Source organism: Palaemon carinicauda, chromosome 7 (assembly GCF_036898095.1).
Source record: "Palaemon carinicauda isolate YSFRI2023 chromosome 7, ASM3689809v2, whole genome shotgun sequence".
NCBI classification, from domain to species: domain Eukaryota; kingdom Metazoa; phylum Arthropoda; class Malacostraca; order Decapoda; family Palaemonidae; genus Palaemon; species Palaemon carinicauda.
The window spans coordinates 20,636,036-20,644,381 of NC_090731.1; the positions used below are offsets into that span (position 1 = coordinate 20,636,036).

General features: G+C 36.6%; 1 long non-coding RNA gene across 1 annotated transcript; it reads left to right on the plus strand.

Moving 5' to 3' along the window:
• Positions 1–5,403: 5,403 nt before the first annotated feature.
• Positions 5,404–6,518, plus strand: LOC137643517 (uncharacterized). The gene is made up of 2 exons (XR_011044979.1): positions 5,404–5,992; positions 6,341–6,518. It is a non-coding gene; the product is annotated as an uncharacterized lncRNA (long non-coding RNA).
• The last annotated feature ends 1,828 nt before the right edge of the window (positions 6,519–8,346 follow it).

Consider the following 8,346-nt stretch of genomic DNA (forward strand, 5'->3'; position numbering starts at 1 on the left):
TCGAATTAGAAGAGGAATGTTTGGGTTGTATTGATTATTTAGAGAAGATAGAGAGATGTTTGCCTTTACTTGAAGTTTCTCCTTCCCGTAGTGTCACGGACACAGCTCTTAATTTATTAAAGCAGCCAACAGCGCCCCTCCCAAAATTTAGTAGCAAGGAAAATGAGGATCTCTTACAGTTTTTTGTAGAATTTGAGGCTACTACTGGTGTTTATAAATATCCCGATAGGGATTTGTTACTTTTGCTTAAACAGCAAGTTGAAGGTCGGGCTAAGGTTTTGCTGAATTCTCTTGAAGCAGATAAACAGAGTTACCAAGATGCTAAATCACTCTTGATTAAAGCTTTTGCTTCGGAAGAAGTTATGAAGTCTTCCACCGTTAAGAAACTAACAGAGTTGAAACTAAATCCAGGTGATGACCCATTTAATTATGTATCTAGGTTAAGGAATTTATGTGAGTCTACTAAGGTTTTGCAAATGTCCTCTGATGATTTTTTGACTTATTTTGCTTGGCTAGGTTTGAATGATGAATTTAGAAAAGTTAGTGCAAATTACTAATAAGACTTCTCCTTCAATTACGGAAATTTTGGATAACTTTTTTGTAGCTTGCGAGAGGTATGAAAACTCGAGAAAAGTGTTAAATGTTACGCCTTCAAAGCATTCCTTATCATGCAATGGTAGTGCTGAAAATGCTGATAGTTTTGCTAGTTTGGCAGTTAAAGTGCATTCTCCTAAGAATAAAGTCTTACCTAGTTGTTCGTTATGTTCTAAGGTTCATGGTAAGGATTTCAATCATTTACTATATAAATGTACAAAATTTCCTACTCCTCAGTCTAAAGTAGATAAATTGAAGTATTTTAAAGGCTGTTTGAAATGTGCTAGTTTTTCGCATCCCACTGCTAAATGTAATTTTAGGTTTAAACAAAAGTGTTTTAAATGTTTTGGCTGGCATTTTTCTTTTCTGTGTAACAAAGATAATTCATCTGATTGTAAGAAAAGTGAAGAAGCTATAGCAAGCACAGAAACAAATAATGGGGTTACAGTGTTCTCAAATTGCGTTAGTGACTCTGTTCTTCCTACTTTCACTTTTGGCATTGTTGGACAAGAGCGCTTGTATAGGGGTATAAAAGACAGTGGGTCTCAAAGTACTTTTGTTTCACAGAAATTAGCTGATACTTATGACTTTGAAACTATCAGAAATGATGTTAATCTTACAATTCATGGTTTCAATGGTGTTAAAACTTATCGGAGCAAGGTAGTTCAGGTGCCTATTACACTAGGAAATGGTAGTTATAAGATTCCAGCCATGGTTATTCCTGAAATAAAAATTAAATTGAATTTGCCGATGCTCGGCACGGCAGTGAAGGGTTTTTTAGATAAAGGGTTTTCGTTTGCTGATGTGGGTCTTCATTCAAATATCCGGGAAGTAAAGGATATTGAATTTCTGCTTGGTTCTGATGCTGCTTATTGTATTCCAAGTAAAGACGTCCTGTTTGGAAAGGGTACTCTGTCAGTATATGTAGATTCCCCAATGGGCGTTATGTTGGTAGGCAATGTTCAAAGATTGATCGATAATATAAATTTATTGCCATGTCATTCGATGTCTGTCAGTGCTAGTATTCCTAGTCCACCTAGTGTGGAGTCTTTAGTAAGTGTCCACACTCACTCGTTATTTGTTGCAGATTCTATCATACCTACTTTGGATGATGAGGTTCATGACCTTCACTATGATACTTTGAAAGTTAGTAGTAATTTTTCGGTTTTGAATGACAAGGGAAAGCTTATGGAGTGTAAACTACAAAAGGCAACAAATGAAATATTGGAGCTTGAATGCCCTAAATTCATTAATTATGACCAAACTATTTATGAGGAAGAGACTGTAGAACTGAATAAGCAGTTAGTTGATTATACTTTTAATAATATATCTAGAGAAGTCGATGGTAGGATTCGAGTTCCCTTACTTTGGAATGGTGAGGTATCGCACTTGCTTTCGAAAAATGAACATTTAGCAGAGGTAATTTTGAAGTCCAATTTTAGGAAGCTTAAAAATAATGTGGGTTATTTACATTTAATGGATCAGACTATTAAGGATCAAATAGCAGCTGGTATAATAAAACCTATTAATGATCTTGAACAATATAAAGCCCTGCACCCAGATTATGCTTTCCTTCCTCACATGGGAATTTTTAAGCCTGAGAGGGAGACGACTAAGTGTCGTGTAGTCTTTTTATCCAATTTGAGAGAGAATGAGAAAAATAAGAAACTAAGCCTCTCTCTCAACCAGTGTATGCATCCAGGTCCCACATTGAACCAAAAGTTATCCTCTGCTTTTCTTCATTTAAGGTTCGGTCAGAAATTGCTTACCTATGACTTGAAAAAAGCATTCAATATGCTTTCATTAAGTGAATCTGATCAGTCAAAATTGCTGTTCCTTTGGTATAAAAATGTTAAAGCTGGGGACTTTTCTGTTGTTGCTTATCGCAATGTGAGGCTGAGTTTTGGGTTGCGTTGTAGCCCGTTTTTGTTAATGCTTTCCTTATATTATATTTTAGTTTTTAAGGAAGAAAAGGATAAAGATTTGTCAGAATTAAAACATTTAATGTTTACCTTGCTGTATATGGATAATGGTGCAATTACCATGGAAACTGGAGAGTCTTTAGAATGGGCTTATAATGAGCTGCCTCGCATTTTTGCTCCGTACAAATTCGAGGTTCAGCAGATTATCACTAATGATAATTCCTTACAAATTAAGATAGATGAAGACATGAAAACTCAGACCCCTGAAATTACAAAGTTGTTTGGTCTTGCATGGGACAGAGTAAGAGATGAAATATTTACAAAGCCTATTTGCCTTGATGGCAAGGCCACCACTAAACGTGCTGTTTTAGGAACAATTGCTTCTCAATTTGACATATATGGCTTTAACATGCCTATTTTAAACAGAAGCCGTTTGTTTATGCACAGGCTTCAGTGCAATAAAAACCTTGGTTGGGATGCATTGTTACCATTAGAGCTTCAACGTGAATGGGGAAATATATGTAAACAAGCTAATGCTTCTCCTCCTATTAAGATAGGTAGATATGTCGGACCAAGGAATGGTACTTATAAGCTTATGGCTTATACTGATGCTAGTCACGACTTATATGGTTCAGTAATTTTTTTGCAGCACGTTGAATCTGGTAAGGTGAGTTTTGTTCAAGCTAAGAACCGTATGATTAACACTCAGCTGAAGAATAAGTCAATTCCTTCTTTAGAGTTAAATGCCATTGTTTTGGGTGTCGAAACTCTCGTGGAACTGCAAAGAGATATCTCTGGACCTTCTTGCCTGAAACCTGTTAACATAGTAGAAATGGTTCTCTATGCTGATTCTCTTTGTGCCCTACACTGGCTTAATTCTTCCTCCCAGAAACTGGATAAAATGCAAAGGTGTTCAACTTTCGTAATGAATAGAATTGGTAATATTCAAAAATTGTGTCAACGATTTCCAATAAGATTCTGTTTCATTTCAGGGAAAGAGAATCCGGCCGACTGTGTTACTAGATGCCTCTCACATAAGCAGTTGTATAAAACTAATTTTCTCGTCGGTCCAGGCAAGAAGTTGGATGACCTCCCTGGTGGGGAACAGGACATGACTTTTATTATTCCAAATCCCATGACAGTCACAGACTCTGGGTACCTCTCCAAGTTGAATGCACCTTTAGGGGCAGAACTTTCTCAAACTACTTTTTCTTCCTTAACAGGTTCTCCTGAATATGTTATTGATCCCTGCAAGTATTCCAGCTTTCGTAAGTTGATTCTGATTTATCGAAGAATACTAATAGGAATAAGAAACTGGAAGTCAAAGGCAGGTATATGTTCTCAAACCTCATCTGATACCAACACTAATCTCTTTGCAGAAGCTAGTAAGAGAGTTGTTATAACAGAGCAAAGGAAGTGGTTTCCAGAGATCTTTGCTTACTTTCAAAATAAGAATAGTTTTAATCTGAAGGCCATTCCTAACCTCATTACTCAGCTTAATATATTCATGGATGAAAATGGTATTCTTAGGGTTAAAAGCAAATTTAAGAAATGGTTTAGCAATAATGGTTTTCCTATTTTACTGCCGAGAGACAGTGCTTTGACGAAGCTGATTATTTTGGATGTTCATTTCAATCTGTTTCATGCAGGATGTTATTCAGTTCTAGCTGAAATACGACGACAATTTCATATCCCTAGGCATTTTTCGACCATCAAAAAAGCATTAAAACAATGTGTGCATTGTAGGCGTTTTTGTAATAGAACTTTCAAACTTAGTCAGAATTCATATAGGGAATTCAGGTCTAATTTACCATCCAAGCCATTTGCTAATGTTTTCATTGATCATATGGGTCCTTTCCATGTTAGGAAGAATAATGAAACTAAAAAAGTGTGGTTATTATGCATTACATGTACTTGGAGTAGGGCAGTGAATCTTAAAATTTGCAAGGATCTTGGTGTAAAAGAATTCTTGCGATCTTTCCAGCTGCATTGTTTTGATTATGGAATCCCTGAATTATGCGTCAGTGATATGGGGACACAGCTTGTAGCTGGGGCTAATGTGATGCAGAACTTTTTAAGTGATCATGCTAGTCAGTTATATTTTGAAGAAAACAATATTCGCCCTATACAGTTTCAGCAATATTTTAAAGGATGCAGTAAGCTTGGATCTCTTGTTGAAGTTTGTGTCAAACAGGTTAAAAGATTGTTGTTTGGAAGTATAAAAAATCTTGTTTTATCTTATGATGACTTTGAATTTATTGTTTGCCACACTGTTCACCTTGTTAATAGGAGACCTATAGCCTTTAAGGAATCCCTTAGAGAAGAAGATTTAGACTTTATACCTGAACCAATTACACCTGAACAGTTAGTTAAGGGCTATGAACTGACTTCCATGAACCTCCTTCCAGAATTACAGGGTATACCAGATGAGGATCCTGACTGGCAACCTTGTGTAAATCCCCAACAGGTTAAAGATGAGTATATGAAATTAAGGAAAGTCAGAAATAATCTGTTATCAAAATATCATAACGAGTTTTTGGGTACACTGATTGACCAAGCTGTTGATAAAAAGGATAGATACCGACCTATTACACAGAGGGGTATTAAAATTGGGGATATTGTCCTACTGAAAGAGGTGCACACAAAACCTAACAATTATCCTATGGGTTTGGTGAAAGAATTGCAATATAACAGTATCGGTGAAGTTACAGGAGCATCGATACAAAAGGGTTCTACTAGGGAAGTTGTTAAAAGACACATTACAACACTAGTTCCTTTTTTAGAAAGATCAGATGATTCAGAACTTTCGTCGACTAATGATTCAGTTAAACTTTTATCAGAGCCTCCCCATGTCAAAAGAAAGGCTGCTATAGTTAGTGAGCAGAAGACCAGGGAGATTTTAACAGAGTGAAATGTTAGTGTATTGTTTATATTTTTAGATGCAATTTTTTTTACTAAAAAAGAATTGCATCGCTGGTGGTGGACTAAAAGAAATTAAATTTTAGTATTATTAACGTCTTTCATATGTTAAGACATAAGATATGTAAATTGGTTAATTTATATTAATTACTTTTCCCTTATGTAATTACCCTTGACCCACTTTTAAATAGACCCTTTAACCTGTTACCCGTTGTTATCGGGAAAAAATGTTTACTTCGGGACTGACTTAGTTAGCCGAAGCAGTCTGGCAACGAATTGTCTCCGACTCGGAAGCCACACTCTCGTAGGAGATTTTAACCTTGTGCTTTTATCACTAGGACGTGGATGGATAAGATTTTCTCCTACTTTTAAAAGCCTTATGTACCAGCCATGATCGTGGTGTAGATTGATCCTTGGGAGTGACCTACCATGTTGAACAAGTGCCGTAGTTTTGATGAAGTTCTACAACGCTCGTCCTCGTCGTGTCAAGAGGCTTGATCAAGAGCCAGAACATAACCTCTTAATATTGCCATTTGCCGCTCTGGAATTAATTACAGGTAAGGGTCAACTAGAGAGTGGGTCTCAAGTCAAGCCCTTTGTAAATTCCAGCTTAGGAAAGCTATTTCTTAAGTAAGGCCTTGCATGTCTTTAATATATATGTAATCATCTATGAGCCAAATTTAAGTGTCTTGTGTCTTAGCATATATCCAGGTTAACGTTAGCAATTGTTTATCCTTTAGGGAGTGTCCAGCTAACATTATTCGATTGTTCTAGGTTAGCCAATAGCCATTTTATGTCAATTTGATTAAATGTGTATTTGATTGGTAAGCCAGGAATGATAGGCCATTTTCATAACCTTTAGTTCTGCTTGGTAATTTTAATTGATGACCTATCAAAATTTACAGGTGATTACCGAACTGAATGGAGACATTGTGTTATACCCACTACTTCGCATCTAGCTGTAATTACTTCAGGACCTCGGGCAGTTATTGAGAGCCTCTAATAGTTTATTTAAGTTGCTTATGTTTACTTAAGGGAAGTTCTCTATTTGTTAGTATATTGTTAATATACAAATTAATTATTTTATGTGTTTCCTTGGTGCCTATAGTTTTTACCAGTGTTTTTGGTGTCTCCTTGATAGAATTTAGTTCATATATATATATATATATATATATATATATATATATATATATATATATATATATATATATATATATATATGGGCTTATGAAAATTTGATAAATTACCATTAGATACAGCCAAGTATTACTAAATCACCAACGGACTACAATGGACGAGATGGGTTGATTTCGATTCCTCTAAAATAAACCTGAATTCGACTTGGACCGGGTTCGAATCCTTGGCCGACCAGACGCTATTATCATGTTAATTCTCCCTTGGGTCTCTGATCCCGAGGCAGAGCGATTTCGATATTCAATGGTTATTAATAGCTTAAATGATTATATGAAAATCTCAAATCCCTATAGTCAATTCTTTTTAGTGAGGCAGATTTGCACCGACTCGCCAGGGTGCCCTTTTAGCTCGGATAAGTGTCCTGATCGCTGATTGGTTACACTACATAATTCTAACCAATCAGATAGCAGGAAACTTTTCCGAGCTAAAAGGGCACCGCTGCGAGTCAGTGCAAATGCGCCTCATTAAAAAAATGAGTATAGTATACCATCTGCTGTCCTTAGGACCGATGACATGCTATATGTGACGTTATATAAGTTGGGTCTTAATGAGCAGGAAATACAGTACATCATATGTTGGAAGAAGAAAGCGCTGGTTCTGATGAAGTTATTGACGGGAGGTCTGATGGGTTTAGTGATTTTGAACGCGAATTGACTGATAATCGAAATATTCTCGATCGGAAATATATTGATGAAACCATTCCCGATGACGATTGTGATGAGAACTATGAGTTAGATGATGCAAGGGAGATTGATGACAGAGATATTTCACGATTTAGTGACATAGGTGAAACCCAGTCAAACACTGAGGGTTACAGAAGAGGTATGCAATGTAGAAGCAGTATTGTAGCCGGTAGTCTTAAGCGATGTTTACACGGTCGAACGCGGTTCGACAAACAAGTGTTTGAAGTATTGTTCGAAGGTGTAAACGGGGAATCTGGTTGTCTGACACGTTCGTCAAACGGCTTGAGGAGAGTTTGTTCTCGACTGACTTTAGTGGGGGGTGGGGGGTGGGGGGGGGGGGGGGCTTAACTATCCACAAACCTTATGTATTTGTGGCTGACTCCATCTCTTCGAAGCGTTTAACAAGCAGGTTCGACAACCAGGTTCGACGAATCGTTCTACCGTGTAAACCCCGCTTTATTTATCGAAACGTTTATTTTACCTTATCTCAGTTCATCTAGAAAATTAATTTTTCCTTCGTTAGGTTTATCTAGAACGTTTCTTTTCCCTTACCTCTGTTTATCTAGAATTTTTCTTTTTCCTTACCACTGTTTATCTAGAACGTTTTTTTTTTTTTTTACTTTACTTTGGTTTATCTGGAACTTTTCTTTTCCCTTACCACTGTTTATCTAGAACGTTTCTTTTACCCTACTTCGGTTTATATGGAACTTGTCTTTTCCCTTACCACTGTTTATCTAGAACGTTTCTTTTACTTTACCTCTGTGGAAGAAAGAGACAGGATCATATGGTAGGAAAGAAAGACGAGCCATTTTTTTTCCTAGCGGCTGGACAGATAGTGAATGATTTATTCCGAATATAATTCCAGACTGAAGTAAAAATGAATAATGAGAGTTATTCTAACCCTCGGTGTTAATGAATATAATTTCTTATGACTTTTATAAGAACCAGGAAGTAGTTAACGTCATGGGAGAGGAGACAAATCGCTACAGAGAACAGAGGGCAATTGGCTGGGATCCAAAAGAGAGAGAGAGAGA